This window comes from Megalobrama amblycephala, linkage group LG6 (genome assembly GCF_018812025.1).
Source record: "Megalobrama amblycephala isolate DHTTF-2021 linkage group LG6, ASM1881202v1, whole genome shotgun sequence".
NCBI classification, from domain to species: Eukaryota; Metazoa; Chordata; class Actinopteri; order Cypriniformes; family Xenocyprididae; genus Megalobrama; species Megalobrama amblycephala.
The window spans coordinates 33,296,592-33,316,259 of NC_063049.1; the positions used below are offsets into that span (position 1 = coordinate 33,296,592).

Genomic DNA, 19,668 nt, shown 5'->3' on the forward strand with positions numbered 1-19,668 from the left:
TAAAGACCTAATTTCGATTGCATTGAAGACGGTGCTTGTAAATCACCCCTCCGAGAAGGTGAGCACTTGATCCTATGCAGTAAATAGTATCCAAAAATCCAAATAAACCATACCATTAATGGAACTATGAGCACAAGGGCTTTAAATAGGTCCTCAACAACCTTGATTTAAGACAGCAACACAATGTGACAAAAATGTTTGAGGACATATTATTATTTTTTTCCCCTCTAACACTTATGCACACTCTTGTCCCATTACCCACAACCCCCCTTGCTCCTCTGAGAGATGCACCTGAATAGGAATCGCATGTTCTTTAGATTTGCATCTGCTGTTAGGCACTCGCTGCATCACGGGCTCTGAAAGCTCCCTGAATGGAAGCTCTTCAGCTGCACACCTTGTTCTGCAAGGCTAATTAAGGCCCAACAATTAGCCATGCAGGAATCAGGTCCGTTGTTTCCTCGCTGACATTTGTAACTGATAAAGTCGAAGAGAAAGGCCGTGTCACGCTGATGGGGATGAACAAATCGCTCTCATTTGAAATGCGACAACCGAAATCTTACTTCGCTCTCCGTTTTTTCAGACAGAGCTGAACTTTGGCCGCTGGCTCCCGGCACCTCGCGCTGACACCTAATAAGCATAAAATCAGATAAGACAGGGAGCATGAGGAAACAAGTGAGGGCGTCGAGCTAGAACACAACAGGACAGATGTCTTACTCAGCTGGTTCAAAGGGAAGCTAAAGAACACTGGGGTTGCTAATGTGATTTAGCTAGAATGCATTCAGGTTAAAGGTTACAGTGAGACCGCCGGGCAGCAGCAAAACAGATGACAACTGTGAAACTAACCATGACAGATGGGAATTAAAGTGACTGACTGAACTCACACAGAACCATGTCAAGAGTCGTTTCCTCTGATCTTGCAAACACATCTCAATCTCTGACACCAATAGGATAAATGGGACTGACATATAGAAGAAAATGCTACATTTGTTTTATTCTCTCCTTTAGATTATTTTGTGCACAAAACATTAATGGATTTGATCATTAAATAGTCATTTAAAGATTCAATTTTAAAGACTATATATTTGATATGGTCAGAAAAAAATGGAGATGAATGTGAAAACAAACTGATGATGCTCACCCTTAATCAAATTTAGACTTTTCTCAAAGACAAGCCTTTGTATCCCATTGTTGTATAACTGATTGTTTCCTCGTCAAATCCCAGCAACACGAGCACTTGAAAAGAAACAAATTCAATACATATCAGCCTTTCAGACCAATTAGAGTTTTGTAAGACCGATCAGAAAGTCATCAGTCACAGAATGAAAACTTCACAACAAGGTCAAACAAATCACAAACTACATCTAGTTTAGTGTTCTGAATAAAAGCAAAAGGTAAGGTTTTTCCACCAAAGAAAACCGATTAAAAATACTTACAAATAGCCATATTTCAGACATCAAGATCTGGCAATGAATGGAAAAAACATAAATCAATTACCACCAAAAATGGAAAATCCTGTACTATGTCAAAAGGTCATGGAGAAAATGCATTTAAAACCGGCACGTCTTTACATATTTAACAAAAATTCAAGATTATACTGTTATTAGGATATTCGATTCAGAATTGAAAACTGAGATATTCAGAAATGTAACATTGAGAGTTGAAGGATAACAAACGATTGTTGTCTCTCACGGACATAAACAGTTTTTGCTTTGTATGTTTGTTCTGTCTGTGTTCTGGGTTTCATCATCACATTATTGCACACTGCCTTTTCTTAAATATTAAATTATTTCAGATTTAACATGCAAAATGGGGGTTAAAAGGAAGACAAGGCAGAATAATAATAAGGAGGATTAAGGATCAGAAAATAGATTAAGGATTTACACTGAGCAGGAATTTGTTAAAGTGTGCGTGTATGTGTGTGTGTGAAGGAGAAAAAGAGAGGTCCTCTGAAAGGGTTAAACTTGAGTCTCCAGCTTTTATGCTATCATCCTTAGTTAAATTGAAGAAGAAATTAGCAGAGGAATTAGCAGAGCAATTACCACTTTAAATTGGACTAATTCCTCTGGTCTTGTCACAGCTGTATTCCAAAATATGTGTTTTTTTCCTTCCCCATCTAGCACACTGTTATTAATTTTTCTAATTTGAATCTTCGCCTTTTCACCAACTGACACCTGGGGCTGCTGATGGGGCGCCTCTGTCAGACCTCTTTCAAATTTTCACCCCTCCTCATTCCCTCTTTCACCCTCCCTCTCTCACATGAACATACTGTATGAACCATATTCAATCCATTACACCGTTTTCAGCCCTCTATCTTTATCTTTCTTTGCCCTTCATCGTTTACATTTTTCTAGCAGCTGTTCAACATCTACCTCTTTCTGCACAAACCACAAAACACATGACAAGTACATATGAGCATAAAATAAAGTGCTTAACGGTAAGGTCACAGGAAAGTGCTACAGATATACAGCATTTACTGTGTTAAGTAAGTTTTCACTGACAATATTTGAAGATGTAAATATAAAGGTTTTATATGCATTGCTGTGATTTTACTCCTCAGACTTTCAAGAGCTTCTCATGCATCCAAATTGTGATTAACCTCAAGCGTACTTATTGACTGGCGGTCTATTGGCCTGTTCCCCAGGTGCTGGCTCTGATACACTGTGTCTAGAGACCAGGTTTATAGGATTAGGTCTGACAGCTTATTTTGTCTGCTCACTCAGTCTAGATACATTCACCTTTGCCTCTTGTTGTTTCTCCGTATGTAACCGAAACAATCAATTTGATTACGGGAGTCTTAGAGCGGACTGGACATCTGTCACCCCTACTGCTGTGACTTAAACCAGCACAGACAGTGATGTTTGATGCATTGAAACCCAGATCATTGATCCCCCCCTACACAGGATTTAGGGTCGTAATTACCCCCTGATTGGAATAACTTCCAGTCAATAGTCAATAATAGACCATGCTCATCAATATCCCCACAAGGGTTAACTGTACTGTGCTCAGAGATAGCATGAGACTTAATTAACCCGATTCATCTGTACTCTCACTGCTTTCATCCTTTAAGGACATATCAGATTGACTGTCTAAAGCTATGCTCTGGAAAGTATTGGAAAATGTCATGTGTTGAGAGTGTTAATAACTTTGCGTGACTGAGTCAAATCAAAATTCCAGAACAAGTAGTGCAGTTTATCTTTCTAGCATTTCAATGTCAGATATGACTCTGGTAACAGTTACTAATAGGTTCACGGTTTATTGATATTCAATTAAACAGGTTCAGAGGACATTTAAAAAATATAATTAGGAGTAGACAGGAAGTTAATATCAGCTAAATTTGTCACTGTTTAGGGATAGGCTTTGTAAAGATAACTATGTGACCCTGGACCACAAAACCAGTTATAAAGGGTCATTTTTTTTTTTTAAATTGAGATTTATACATCATCTGAAAGATGAATAAATAAGTTTCCCATTGATGTACGGTTTGTTAGGATAGGACAATATTTGACCGATATACAACTATTTGAAAATGTGGAATCTGAGGGCGAAAAAAAAATGAAAGTATTGAGAAAATCGCCTTTAAAGTTGTCCAAATGAAGCCCTTAGCAATTCGTATCCACTTACAAAAATGCATTTTTGATATGTTTATGGTAGGAAGTTTACAAAATATCTTCATGGAACATGATCTTTACTTTATAGCCTAATGATTTTTGACATAAAAGAAAAATCGATAATTTTGACCCATATAATGTATTGTTGGCTACTGCTACAAATATACCCGTGTGACTTATGACTGGTTTTATGGTCCAGGGTCACACTTGACATGCTAACTCTACATTTATATTGCACTCATATACGCATAGATGCTTTCGAAAGAGTACAGAATTTACAGTAATCAAATTTGCCAATGCTACACTCAGACCAATGAGATCTTCAACTATTGCTGACAATGACAAAATTCACCTTTCTATGACCCTTCCCAACCTCCAAATGTAAAAAAAAAAAAAAAAAAAAAAAAAAAACAACCAATATGTCGCTGCCAAGGCTGCTGCACTAGCACAAACCTCTTCTATATTCCACGGAGATCATTTACCTGTCTCCAAAACAATTTAGATTTCAAACCAGAGATGTGACGTTGGGTTATGAATCTACCTGAGACATTTGTGAAATTATAAGCATTTTCTGAGGAAATTTCTGATTTCTATAATAACAGTATTCAGATTCCACACTCCAATATGCCTGTTGGCTTCACTTTAGCGGAAGGCTACTAAATCTAGGACCAAAATCAAATATACATCTTACCTGCTTTGTTCTCTGCAAACAGGGTTGAGAAACTGCTAAAAAAATAAAAAAATAATCAGAAAAGCCCTCTAAAATAAAAATATGCACTAAACAGTCACTTGTTATTTAATAAAAAGGGTAGTCTCCAAAATGTGACTCTTATTTCAATTTAGAAATCTACAATATGGACCCTGACCCGTCATACCACATATTAGCTCAAACTCTTTTCAGATGTAGCCTTTGCCAATGCTTACAAAAAGAGCACGAGTGCCATTCACCAACTGGAGAAATCAACTTCACATTGTTGAAAGATCTGAAACATGCAGCTTTATATACCAATATACACTTCTTAGTTAATACTTAAGCTATGCACTCAATTAATAATCTCTATTGTGCTAAAATCACTGCAATAAAGATGCTTAGTTGACATTCCAATTCATAGATAACTCTTCCATTACACAAGGCATGGGCTGATCGACGCAGTGAACCAGAAAAGGCATTTTAAGTTTCCAAAACGGCTAATGAATTTCATTGTCTGAACAAAAAGTTTATGAGAGTACTATTACTCCACTGATTGACTTAATATGATTTTAATTAAAGAATTTACTTCATGATCAAATTACCCAAAGTATTTAAATTAAGATAAATATTATTTAAAATAAACTGCATTCCCATAAATTAATCACATAAGTAGCAGTGCCATTTAAAATATATATTCATGCTCTTTAACAAGTATAATGTAAAAGCCAGTTATTCATTGTTGCATTGAAAATTCTTATATAAATACATAATGAACAGGCACACCAAATAAAAAGTTGAATCAAATTAGTCTATACAATTTCTGGGTAAGCGCAAAGTTTAAATGTTGAGGACATATGCATTCCTGCTAAAATAAATGTAAATAAGCAACATTTCTAAAATCTTTGACATTTCAGTTTGAAGATGACAGAGAATTCATGGAATTTTGTTGAATGAAAGTTGGCAAAGCCTTGTACTGTCCTTACCCTTCAGTATAATGGCTGTGAATAGATGGGAGGCACTTGTCCTACATTACAAACCAAAAGCATTCCATATTTCTTAGTCTGTTGCATCTATGGAGAAAAAAAAAACGGTTGATGTTATTACAAAAATGTATACACTAGCAAGAATAAGATAGACGGAGGAGTCGGTGCGCAATGAATTTACATTTTTGTATAGATGATTTTTATTGAGAGCTCTTGCTGTTTCTTTTAAAGGAAGGAAAGCCTTTATTGTGGGAGGCTTCTGGACTCTTTCCATTTGTAATTTCCTGCTGAATCTATGAAGATGTTTTTAACATTATGCAGTTTTTGCCCTGCATAATAATGCAATTATGTATCTTGACCACATTTGCTGCTTTAACCAGGAATTTAAAAATGAATGACAGTGGCATATCTCTGCCTCCATAAGCTCTCTCTCTCCATCCATCCCTCTCTCTTTCTCGCTCACTCACAGTTGCCATAATAGAATCAAAAATTCATTAATCCCATAACTAGAAGAAGGACATTGAGTTTGACCAATTTTCATTTTCCGAGATGCCTTTTCGTTTCTCTCTCTGGTGATAAAAAATTGCATTCCAGAGATCATTCTTTTCTTGTAATCTGCTCAAACAGCAGCGTAACTTTCACTGGGTAAAAAAAAAAAAAAAAAAAAAAAAAAAAAAGACTTCAAGCAATACTGATGTGAAAATGAGGGAAGAAAATATTGAAGTGAAACAGATCTCCGCCAGAGGGGGGAACGACAGAAAACTGCCAAATTATTTTGATTTCAGCCTGAGAAGGCCCCTTCAATAGGTCAAACAATGTGTGTTTGTTTGTGTGTGCATTTGAGTGCCCGAGCACTCATGTCAGTTGTAGTGTGTATATGAGAGAAGTGTGGTGGTGCGGAAGAGCGAGCTGAGAGTACTTACTGTCAAATGGAGGATGAGAGGGGCGTGAAACACCGCGCTGTCCCTTTAACCTTTGACCCCAGCTGAGACAGAGTTTGAAGTACAGGAAATGGGAATAACCTCTGACACACACAAATATACGGACACACTAAGACAAATGGAGACACGAACACAATGGAGATTTCATAAATAAAGAGCGAGAAAATAGAGAGCTACAGCTCTTTGAGTGATGTAATCATCCTCAGAGCAAAATCCGCTGCACCTCAGGAAGCTTATCAATTACAGAGAGGCATCTCATATAGCTCACATGTACTCACAGCTATGATCAAACAGACTATCACGCAACAAAAGAAAATAAAGGATGGATTACTTTTCCCCGGCTTTTCCTAATTCCCTGTCAGCTTTCACTAAAGGTCCCGCAATGCTAATCTCTCACGCTACAGAAGGAAAATGTCAGTTCTGTATCCGCTTTATCTGGAATTACACAGATATACTGGAAAAACTTCCCATCAGATAAGAGTCCATCTCCTCCATATGGAAGAAGTCGCAGCTGCCTGCCTCTATATCTAAGAGGAAGATAGCGGCTCGACTGGACTAGTGGCAATCAAAATGGTCCCCGACTCATTACAGCACATTACTGAACCCTTTCTTTCCTTAACCCCTCTGTCTATTTCTCCGCTAATTCCAATTCCGGCTCTTGTCAGAGAGGAGACTCCTGTCAGATAGCGCAAACTCGCTGGACATATCATCAGATGTCTGTCCTGATTCAGGACGGCCTCATTCAGTTCGCCACCAAAAATGATGATGGTGCAACAAACTCGTACACAAAGCAAAACAGAGCTCTTAGGCTTTGAGATGGTGCAAGGTTGTTCTTTTTCTTTTCTGGCCAGTTCTTCTCTTTATCGTCGTCACATCTTAATTTATAACCGAGTCGTCATTATCACGTCTGTCAGCCTTGTTTAACCTCTCCTGATCTCCCATGATTCCCTGCTGGCTGACAGACATGATTGCTTGCCTTCTGTCCGCCTGCTGATAGGAGCTGAGTGATTAGCCCGCCTTCTACAGCTAGACAATGATGCATTGGAGTCAGCAGTCTGGACTACATATTAATGAGAGGGGTTGTGAGACTTTGATAAGACTGGGCAATGATACACTTTGGGAAATTTGGGGGTGGCAGTGAGGAGGTGGAGGAAATGGGGAGGGAGGTGAAGAGGGGTAATGGTATGAGGTTTTCAACGCCATTTAGCCATTACCTCCAGCAATGACTGCTATATATACACTGCATAAATAAATAATTTTTTGCAGTAGAAATATTTTTTTTAATAAATTTTAACAATTTTAAAAATATTTTTTTTTTGCAGTACATACAATCTTTCTCATCTGAAAAGAAGTATTGACATTTAATACGATGTCAAATGCTATGCTCCATCTCATTTTCACTGGCTCCAGCACAAAAGAATAATCAATTTTTATATTTTTCATTTAATCTTAAGTTTTAATTTACAAAATGTTTTGTACACCATTTTTCTTAACAAAAAGAAAAAAATTAAACAAGATGGAAATTATACAGCTGATCATTTCATAAACGCACATCTGCTGGAAAATGTTGGCATACAATGCAAAACTGATGCTTTCAAAACTATTTTTACAATTTCAATAAAACTATCTATTTTAACAAGCATGATAACATTATTTTGGTGACAAATAGCATCGTATAAATATAAATCAGCAGTATTTTTAACACTGAAAACAGGTGTTTTTCTTTCTTTCTTTCTTTGTTTCAATGCCATGCCAGCTTCTATGGCTATATTCATGCCGAGAGAGAGGTTTAATTATTAAAAAATAAAACTAAATAAGATGTTTAAGATTCATTAAAAAAAAAAAAAAAAACCTTAAAATTAAATTTGGATTTACTAAAAGTTAAAAACCTTTTCAAAAGAATCCACAGAATAAAACAAGTTCCTTAAATGAGTAGAAATATTACAGTCCAGTAAAATATGTTTAATGGACAGTGGATTCAGGCAAAATGGACACATTGGATAGTTTTCTCTGGATAGTAAAAATGTATGTGTTAGTCTTGAGCATTCTATCCGGCATCTTGTATAAACAACTTGATCCCAGCAATTATTAAAAGGGAATATATGTTTTGTCCCAACATCCAGATTTAATTCATGTAATTTGTTGGAAAACAAGCATTTTAAGTCTGCAAAGCATAAAAAAAAAATGATTTACAAGACCAATAAATGTAAAATTTTATATTCACATGATAAATAACATTTTTGCCAACTGACCCAAAATGCTCTCACACTGGACAAATAGTAGATGCAAAATAGTAAATTACAAACACACTTTCCGTTAGTCTCGTGCTGTGTGCCTCATGAACTTTACCTAAACAAAATGCCTCTATTACCAAACAAGCTTATACACCGCATTATATTTCAAAACAGTCAAGGATTCAAGTGAGCATTCTTGACATACAGAAAGGATCTTGCTCTCTCCAGAAAGTTTTATTAATAATTGAGCGTAAAATCACAATAAGAGAGTGAAAATGTTTTCTGGCCACCCTCCCTTCTATCCTTTCAAAACAACTAATGGCTACTTGATCCTAAATGCTCCATTTGTACAACTCTGCCACTGAATATGTGTATTCTGCAAGATGGATGAAGAAGAGAAAAAGATGAGAGAATGGCAGCCGGAACGAGAAAGAGATATTCTCCAAACGAATCTGTCAAATGTCACATCAGTGCATAGCTAAGGGAGAGGGGCGGGCTGTGCCATTTCAAAAAGAGGGGTCACTGGATTTCTGTGGGGGATATGGAGAGAAGTTAATATCACTCTTTTCCCAAGGTCACTTGACTTGTCTCCTTCCCTCTTTCTGATTCTCTCTTATTCTTTAATCACAGCTTTATGGGAAGGCCTGTTGGAAATGTTGGAAATAAACGGAACTTCATTTTCCTTCATAATTTAGATTTGTGGGGGGAACCACAGATTCAGATGATCTTGAGAAATTAAGAAAATAACTTCTGAAGGTTTTGAATTTTAAAACCTTACACTTGAAACACTCAAAGCAATTTGCTACATCCAAAATGTCCACATCTAAAATATATTTAGTTTCTGTTTATCTTGGTATCTATCTAAAACAGATGGTAACAAAAACTATCCTTCTCATAACGGAATAAAATGAGTGCAAACTCATTTTATAATATGTATATATATATATATATATATATATATATATATATATATATATATATATATATATATATATATATATATATATATATATATGTACAGCATGTTTGTTATGGAGCAGCAACTTGCATGTATGTTTTTACAACTAAGGAAAAGACTAGAGGACACCCCACCCATCCACACACACACACACACACACACACACACACACACACACACACAGAGGCCTAACAAGCCCCTCCATCCCTCCGCCTACCCATCAGCAGGGCTGCATGCCAATAATTTCTCCTCACATTTGAGTGGGCTCCAGTTAAACTCAGGCACTAATGGGGTTTTTTTCCAGATAAGAAATTACCAGTGCTGGTCGCTCCTTTGTCTCTCCCTGGGAGCTCAACTGCCGTCACCACGGAGAAAGGCCTCGGTTACCAGAGAAACGGAGAGTGTGCTACCCGGGTCTCCATGGTAAAGAACAGAGCATTTTGTCACAGACCTCTTTTCAAACCCCTGAACAGGCTTTAACAGTTTGGCCACAATCAGGACAAAATGTAGGCCTATACCATTATTTGTTATAAGAGAACCTGCCATATGCTTTCACTATTCATGGTCCCAGACTTCACATCATGGCCAAATCGACAGTATTCAGCCGTCGGGCATGAGATATTTAACTAGATTAGACAATGACACTAAATCAATTAGCACAAATCTAAAAAAAAAAAAAAAAAAAAAAAAAAAAAAGATTAAAAGAACAAACATACTGTCTTAACTTGTCACTGTCTTAATAAAATTAATACAACATTTAAAAGCCTATTCAATTATAAACATGATGATCGAGTCTTTTTAAAGTGATCAGTATATAGACATGTAAGTTCCAGCAGTAGAAAAAAGAATTGCAGAGAAACATTCAATTTAAAATCTATAAAAATTTGCATATTAAATTATTTATGTTTGTTTTAGAACCAGTTGATCTAAGCCTAAGGCACAGATTTCGATTAGATCAGTTATATAAATATATATATATATATATATATGTATATGTATATTCTACTGAATATTACAGCATGTGGCAAGATGCAATTTTTTCTATAGTCTAAATATTCATTAAAAAAAAAATAAAAAAAAATGAAATTGCCCCAGGAAAGTTTGACGTGGCATATTTTAGTCACTCCCCATAGGACACCTGTTTGTAAAAGATGTTTGTCTGCTGCAATCAGCAATGCTAATTGGTTGTGAATTTAATGCAATAGCCATATTTCAATTAAGGCCTCACATAAGTGGATCTCGTTTCATAGACTGCTATCTGTTCTCCAAAAAGCACTAAATGAAGGTAAAAGCCAACGGCCTTGAAACAGCCATTTTGTTGATTGTTAATTAAAAATGTTTCACGGATTCAGCTCAAAACTAGCGACTAACTATTTTAGAAATAATCAATTGGGTAATAAATTATTAGATTATGGTCAGCAATTAACAACGAAGCCTTTTAAAACAATCCTGTTATTTTAAAAGAAACGCGTTTAGTTTTTTCGCGTTCCTCGTGTTCACTTTTCTGTCTCAGTTTCCTGCAAAGTAACACGCTTGCACTCACTCTCTATTTCTCACTTGAAAAGAGATGAGAGGTGAATGAATTGAGGTGGAGAGGCAGAAGAGGAAAGGGGGAAACTGTGAGAGGCAGCAGCTATTCTCTGAGAGAAAACACGGCCGCCGGTAGCCTCCATTTCACTTCAATCACTGCGAGGGAAACAGGGAAATTACAGCGCACACAAAGACACTGGCGCCGTAATTTCAGGATAGACAAACCCTGCAATAAAATTACCCAAATTACCGGCGTGTACTGAAAGTGCTGCTCACCGCTAATCTCCCCGTGTCAGCAGTAGCAGCCGCTCCCTCACGAGCGTCCCGCCGCAAGCGCGAGCCCCGTGATCCCGCTTATCCGCGTGCCTGTCATTACCGCGAGCGCGCGATCAGTTTTACCAGGTGCTCACTCGTGAGAGTATGTTGAGGTGCTCACGTTTCATTTCTCTAAGATATTCAAATCATTAACCCATTTAACACAAATTATGGGGTACAATTTAATAGATACAGAAGACAGAAATGATTCGGGCATTAATAATAAATTTAAAAATGAAATGCTCAAACTCAATATTTAATATAGGAGAACACTTGCTCCTTTTCATCTGATTTAGAAATAACATTAAAATAGGTTTAATTGCTGTTTTCTTTACATGCATTGTAAAATACCATTAAAAAAAATCAAAATCAGGGGGAAATTAAACTTATTTTAACAGATAAATTGATTTAAACATGATTATTGCCTTAAATGTTTATAAAATTGTTTATTTGAAGAAGTATAAAGAAGCAAATATCACAAAATCTTACTAACCTTATATATTTTTTAATTATGGGATGCTTAGATAAACACGTTGTGTGCTCACAATTATTGTAATGGTAACTTCAGCTTCAAATCAAATGTCTATTTCTTTTCTTTTTGAACTGCAGTAAAAACGCCAATATTCATGGGAACTCTTTATTTCATGTGCCATGTTGTGTTCAACTCCTCATAATCTTCTCCCATTGCTGCATATAAGATATAGATCATCTGGGAACAAAAGAAGATTTTCTGCTGTTTTGTTATTGGTAAGATGGCACCACAGCTGGCATGGGAATTCCAGCCCCAGGTCATGATTACAGTATAGATTTCAGCTCTAACCTAAAAAAAAAATCAGCCAAGCTGATGCTCACTAAAGCTGAAAACAGGAATGGATCATCGGTTTAATTGCATTCAACAATGAAAAGTCTGCAACAGCCTGAAACTATTGTTATTAAAAAAAATAAGTTCTTTATTTCTAAATAAAAATCATTAAAAAGACGGTACTCCAAAAATATTAAAGAAATTTTTTTTGTAAGATAATCACTTCAAAGAATTCACTTTTTTCACTGTATAATTGTACTTTCCTCCATGTTTAATGTAGTGTAGAGGAAGGTTAATATGTTCAAGAACAAACTGATTTTGTGAACAGACAGAAAATAGCTGTTCTTGACTTCTTTCATTTGTCTTTCATTCAAATAACCCTCAGCACAAGAGGAAAGATGAGCTGTATTATCAAATGCTAAAATAAACCTTTCTTTACTTTTATTTGCAAAGTACTATTTAGTGGACTCGAAACTGAACCGCAACAAATCTGATTGGGTGACTACAAGTATTATGATTTGAGTAGGCGATTTGCCAGTTTATGGATCTGATTGCAGGACAATATCAGTCAAGCCAGTTGTTCTTTTGGAAAAATCACTCCCATTTTTCAAACTCCTCTGAATCTCAATGCACCACAACTCTGAAACAAAAAGCGTCAAGATGAATACTTGCTAAGGATTTTTCACCACATCCTCAGGAATGACACCAAAACAACAGAGCACTTTTGATAACTCCTCTGTGTCCTGACTTCCTGCTGTGGACCAGGATATGTTCCAGCTGCTCACAACCATAAAGTTTCACTGACAGACCGCACAAAGGCGGAAGCCACAGACCGATTTCACCATCTCCATCACTTCCCAATCATCTTATCCTGCTGTTCTAGTGAGTATCTTCTAGAGTCAGACCACCTTGATCATCAAGCGGCTTTACGAGTGGACTTACCTCATATTAAAACAGACGTCTAATTACTCAAACATCAGCCAAACCAGAAATATTCTCATATAGTACTACTATGGACATTTGGTGAACCAAGTTCTGTATGACCCCGGGAGTGTTAAAGTGCACATTATCAGCATGATATTCCTTGCGGTAACATCTCTCACCCATTCTGTGGTCACGGTGGGAGAACTGCACAGTAACATAGTAATTTATAGTACGGTTAGTGTGTTGTGTGGTGTTAGTTGGGTGTGACAAAAAGGGTGAGTAATTGGATTGTGTGTGTGTGTGTACTGCTCATGCTCAAGGCCTCGCTGGCTGGCTGCAGACTGGATGCATTTGTTGAGGAAGATACGGAGGAGCTGCTCTAAGAGAGCTAATCACCAGAAAGGGGAGAGACCATGACACACACTGTGATTGACACACAATGGCCATGGATTCTCTCGCTCTGCTCCACTCATCTCCTCTCGCTCTTTCTAAAGAAAAGAGAGAATGAAGAGACAGGAGAGGAGGGGGGGGGGACAAGGAGGAGGAGGGGGAAGTGGGACGGATGGAGGGCTGAAGGGAGGGGAAGGAGAAGTGAAATCAGTCCATCAAACCTGTAACTTAACCGGGGTAAAGAAGCGATGTAGCCGGTAAACACAGCCTCATTTACAGGCACGTGCACCAACAAACACGCTCGCTCGCACGCACGGTCGTAAACACTGCAAAGGGCAGGATTTGAGAGGATTATTTCCCATCAGCTGTTTAAACAGGCCCTTACACCAGCCTACTGATGGGATTGTGCTCTGATACTGTGGTAGGCAGATAATGTTCACAGTTTGACACACATGCTGCCTGTCTGATACTGTAACAGAACAAAAACATGGCCGAAACGAACTGTGAAACCTTTCTAAATTTAGCAGGATATTCTCAAACAGTGCATCGTACTGCTTTCGGATAAAAATAAAGCTTCTTAAAAATAAAGGTTCTGAAAGGAGGTTTTAACAGCAATGCCATTGAAGAACCATTTTGGGTTCCACAAAGAGCATTTCAGTTTCTTAAAAGAACCTTTTTTTTTTTCTTATTTAAATAATATAAAGAACCTTTTTTCCACTATAAAGAACATATTGTGAAATTCCCTATTCTACTTACGGAAAAATGGAACTGGCGCTGCGTTCGTTCCGTAAGTTGTATAGGGAAAGCGTAGGACTTACAGCGTAAGCTTTTTGAAGAATACAAATGTGCGGTTTTGGCGGAACCACTTGGAAGGTGATCATTTGTTTATATAAAGCAGAGGTTCTCAAGCTGGGGTACGTGAGGTGACAAAAGGGGCTACCCGAACAAATGCTTAGTAGTTCATTTAATTCTAACTTAAAATAATATTAAAATCGAGCATATATTTCTAACTGCCAAAATGTCGTAAATCCAGTAAATTTGATCAAATTACCTCATCATTTGCAGTCAAAAATGACTGTATCCACACAAGCAGCATGCATATGATAGATTGCGTGCAGTCTGCTGCCTTAAATCGCGCTAAATTACAATGCACCTTTGTAAAAGTGGGGATTTAGCACTTACTCGCATGAAGAACAAATATAGATAGCGGGCTGATATCGATTTAAGACTCAAACATTCTCCAATACAAAAACATACCTTGTGTGAGTTATTATATTTAATGATGATAACGAGCAAGAATGCAATTGTTCCCAAATATCAACATCACTGCAAACGTGACATTATTATACATCAGGTCAAAAAAAACAAAAAATGTACATTTTAAACACAGTACTGTCAGTATTTACTCTATTTTACAATGAAATAATAGTTCTGACGAAAACCACAGCAGAACTACAACACACGTCTGTGTTTCGCGAACAATTCTGCGGCTTTGAACGAATCGTGAGAGTCAATGATTCAATGACTCATTCACAGCCACTTTCTTCGTTACTGAATGAATGACTCGATGACTCACTCATAAAAACAGTGACTTGCTGCCACCTACTGGCGGTTTTAGTTTCATATTTAAAAGTTTTACTCCGTTTTACCATCACTGCATATTTCTCTATTGAACATTTTTTTTTTTTTAAACCTTATTTATTTTATAAAGTTATTCATAATGGTAAAAAAAATGCACTGGAAAATCAATTTAGGGGGCATTTAATGGTAAAGGTGTGAAAGCAGTCGAAGTGGAAGCGAGGGGGCACACAGAAGGATGATAATCCACGCTAAAAAGTTTGGGAACCACTGATAAAAAGCATATACATTTCTATTTTTTTTCGAAAATGACCAATCGTTTTGACCCTTATTCCTTGTCTGGTATCGTTTAAAGCCCTTTGAAGCTGCACTGAAACTGTAATTTTGACCTTCAACCGTCTGGAGGCCATTGAAGTCCACTATAAGGAGAATAATCCTGGAATGTTTTCATCAAAAATTTCTTTTTGACTGAAGAAAGAAAGACATGAACATCTTGGATGACATGGGGGTGTGTACATTATCAGGAAAATTTTATTTGAAAGTGAACTAATCCTTTAAGAACCTTTATATATCAAAGTGTACATTACAAAAATACATTGGATTTCTGGTTTTATTTATGTGCTTCAGGCAGAACCTCTGCCTGTCAGGTCCAATTTCTCACATCGCCTCAAATATGACTGTTTTAAATCACATTAAAAGCATTTTGACCAAGCACTTCTAGCAAATGGACAGGACACCTCTCATCTGAGAGCAGTTTAGTGGCGTCCCCAACTCTATCATTTCTCCATCTGTAGAGTGCATGTGTTTGCATCAGGAGGATCACAGACACATGGGAAATGATTGGATAATGATATAGAAAGGGGGGAAAACGCCTCTAGATCTCTCTCATCTTCATGGCATTGTATAGGAGAGAGGGAGGTAAGAGTCAATCTGACGAAGATTATAGAGGACTTGAACAGGTGCCTGTTGTCATGCCCTATTTCAGTAATGTACTGTAATGTAGGCTCCAAAGTGTTTGGGCTGAAAGGTGTCTCACCCCCTGTGATCCAAATTACGGAGCACACTGATGAAGGCAAGAGTCTAACGAAGCCTGCTGTGCTGCAGAGTGCAGAAACACACATATTTAGTCGAGCTGATATTAAGCTGACTATCAGAAATGTCAAAAAGTGGACACAGATGCACACACACGGACTTAAAAGAAACACTTCTGTATTTCTATTTCACCTTTTCAGTTTTTATAACTGACGTAGTCTTGCATACGTATAGATATCTGTAAAGACGAGCCACAAATATAGGCTACATTTAATCCAAGCATCTTTACCATATGCAGCTGAACATTTGTTGAAGACAGGCTGCCCAGACCAGATAATTCAACCCAAAATTAAAATTCTGTCATCGTTTACTCACCCACATGTCAGTCCAAACCTGTATAACTTTCTTTCTTCGATGGAACACAAAAGGAAATTTAAAAGAAAATAAATTTGACTTAATTTATCTTAACCCTATACAGACAGCCGAATCCATGACAAAATTCAAGCAAACTCACCTCTTCCGTAAGCACTTAACTGCATTTTGCTGACTTCAATAATAATAATAATGATAATAAAAAAGTGTTCTGTGCTTTCATTATTTCTTATCTCTCTCTGTTCTAGATTCTGGACAATATTTGAAACTTTGTATATAGCACTTCTTGAGTTATTGCCTCTTTAAGATGAATCACTTGTATTCCTCATTTGTAAGTTGCTTTGGATAAAAGTGTCTGCTAAATAAATGTAAATGTAATTAATATACAGTAGTCAACATTTGAAGTGGATCAAAAAAGTTCATCAAAGTTGTCCTCCTAAGAAGGTTTTAGGACAACTTTGATGAAAGGTTTTCATCCACTTCAAATGTTGACTACTATATTTTAATGTATTTTGTAATTAATGTACGGCCTTTGCAATACAATGAATGGGGACTAAAGCTTTCAAACTTGCAACAGACTCATCATAAAAGTAGTAGCTTTGTGTGATAAACAGATTAAAATTTAAGTAGTTACTAACTGAAAATCTTCCAGTGAGATGTTAACAGCTGTGGCCGGATCATTGTAAGTGAGTTCATGAACAAATCATTCACACTGGTTTTGTATACTGAATCAAATGATTTTTTTTTTCTTCATTTGATTCAAATGAACAAAAAAATAAATAAAACATTCACAACCCTGACTTTGCTAATGACTTATATTTCAGTCTGTTCGGCTTTAGAAGACTTGGAATATAGAGCACAAGTCATTTAAGCCACTTTTATGATGCCTTTTTTGTCTTTTTCGCACCTTGAAAGCCCCAGTACTCAATCACTTAATTATATTGAAAAGAGTGGCCAAAAAAATTTCCCCTTTGTGCTACACGGAAGAAAGAAAGTCATAGATGTTTGTAACGAACCTCCACGGTAATTCAACTGCCAGACACTGACCAAATGACATATTCAGAGCAGCTTACAGTGCATTTAAGGCATTCATTCCTTCAGTATGCAAGTTGCTTGAATTGGACCTTGGTGTGTTTAGTGTCATTGAGCGACAAGAGCTCTAGTTCAGGTGTTCCTAAATACACCTGATGAACAGGTTTCTTGTATAGACACAAAAACACAGGGCCCATCAGTATATATAACGGCGTATAAAATAAAGTGCAAGCGGATGACCTCTGATTGCAGGTTATTTATTGCTTAGGGCTGTGAGTTGTGGGGTTGCAGAGCTCCCCCTGTTGATAAGTTTGTAAACTACACTAGTTTCATGAAATTTGCTGACCTAACTTTGGAACTAAAACAATTTTATATGCATGGCCACTTGGAAGTTAACAGCCTATGAGAGACAGACGCTAAGGTTTCAATATTACCCATAATTCACAGCTTCCTGTAATGGAGCAGGTGACCATTCATGTTAGTAGCCTTCAGCCAGAATGAAATCCGTTTATAAAAACTTATTCTGGAGTAAATACAGATGTCAGTCTATTTTTCTTTAAGATACCCTGAGGTCTCTCTCTCTCCCCCCTTCTTTCTGTCTGTCTTCTCTCACTCTTTCTGTCGCTCTTTTTTTTCTCTGTGAGCTAATTAACCTGGTTGCTCTGTAGTAATGAGTTCTCTCTGGTGGCAGGCGGGCTCTGAAAGGGGAGGCGCAGGCTAGCGATCCTCTCTGGCCGTATCATCAGGACATTGTCAGGCCAAACAATGGGCTTATCTGCCTGCTTTTCGCCACCCCCCCCAATACCCCCCATCCACCCTCCCGATTAACAGGGAGGAACCGGGGAGATGGAGAAAAGGGCATGTCCTTGCACAGGCCCAATAAATGTCAGGGAAAAGGCCAGGGGAGCAGCCGTACCCTATATGCATTAGGATCTAGAATAAAGCACACAGGTCAGGATTAAGGTGGGCTGAGCGAGAGACAAAACATACCTTAAGACATATTTTAACTTCAAAGAATAGAGGTTAAGAATATGGCAGTTGTTTTAGGACAACTTCATATTACATTAATGCATTTGGCAGACACTTTTATCTAAAGCAACATGCATTGCATTCAAATTATCCACCTTATTTTTAGCGGTGCCATTTTTTAATATGAATGTGGAAGGCTTCATGGTGTCATCTGCTTCCAGTTATTATAGCTGTATAAAAACAGTCAGTTATGCTGCTTGATGTTGCAAACTAGTATTTGTTATCATATTATTTACATTTATTATCATGATAATAAACACACTGGTTTGTAGTACATATCATTTTACATTTTAAAACAACCCAAGTTGAGTTGAAAATGGACAAACCCAGCAACTGGGTTGTTTTAACCTAGCAGTTGGGTTAAATGTTTGCCTAACATGTTGGACAGTTTTATTTAACCCAACTATTGTTTAAAAATGACTATATCACTGGTTTAAAATGAACCCAAAACAGGTTGGAAATTAAAAATCAGACATAATTACTAGAGGCAAAAATAATAATCAAAAGGTGAACATTTTTTAATAAGAAATTTAATAAATGTTTATTGTTTAATTATTACTCATTAAATTGTTCATTTATTAAACATATTAATAAATGTTAATTTCCAACATATTTGGGGTTCATTTTAAGCAAGCAATACAGTCATTTTTAAATGATAGTTGAGTTAAATAAAACTACCCAGCAGGTTGGGCAAACATTTAACCCAACCACTTGGTTAAAACAACCCAATTGCTGGGTTTGTCCATTTCCAACCCAACTTGGGTTGTTTTTAACCCAGCATTTCTTAGAGCGTAGTTATTTACCTATAGAATTGGAAGAACACTAACTGGAAATTGCTTACTTTCACATTGAAAAATAAGATGGATACATTTTATTTTTTGCATGCATTCCCTGGGAATCGAACCCAAGACTTTAGCATTGCTGGTTCCATGCTTTAATCTTTGAGCAACAGGAATGCTACTTTCATTTGACTCTAGTATATTATTCTATACAATTAAGCAGAATATATTTGTGCAAATGTCACATTCATAACTAAACATCTTCAAAAATGAGACTTTGTGTTATTGAGATATTTATACATAGTCTCTATGTCACTTCAGAAATGTGGTTAAGATGTGTAATTAAGTACTCTATAATTAATTTATGGTTACATATAGTAGAAACTGTATAAATGGAAAAATTACAGGATAGTGTGGGAGTGTATGTGTTTCTGGAGTTGGAAACTATGTACGAGAGAATTACATTACAG

At 36.8% G+C, this 19,668-nt stretch overlaps 1 protein-coding gene across 22 annotated transcripts in view; it reads right to left on the reverse strand.

Annotated features, from left to right (window-relative positions):
• sox1a (SRY-box transcription factor 1a) overlaps positions 1-19,668 on the reverse strand; it is a 118,306-nt gene that overhangs the window by 59,016 nt on the left and 39,622 nt on the right. For 2 of the 22 annotated variants that reach the window (XR_007185352.1, XR_007185362.1), the window contains exons 1-7: positions 11,222-11,381; positions 6,206-6,332; positions 5,283-5,369; positions 4,300-4,334; positions 1,434-1,460; positions 1,139-1,233; positions 561-627 (exon numbers count right to left, since the gene is read on the reverse strand). The exons of 1 other annotated variant lie outside the window; for it this stretch is intronic. The gene's annotated coding sequence lies outside the window, so the exon portion shown is untranslated. Of the gene's footprint in view, positions 1-291; positions 628-665; positions 959-1,138; positions 1,234-1,433; positions 1,461-4,299; positions 4,335-5,282; positions 5,370-6,205; positions 6,333-11,195; positions 11,513-19,668 lie in introns of those variants that run through there. 19 more of the 22 variants (XR_007185354.1, XR_007185358.1, XR_007185356.1 and 16 more) reach the window with 19 other exon arrangements.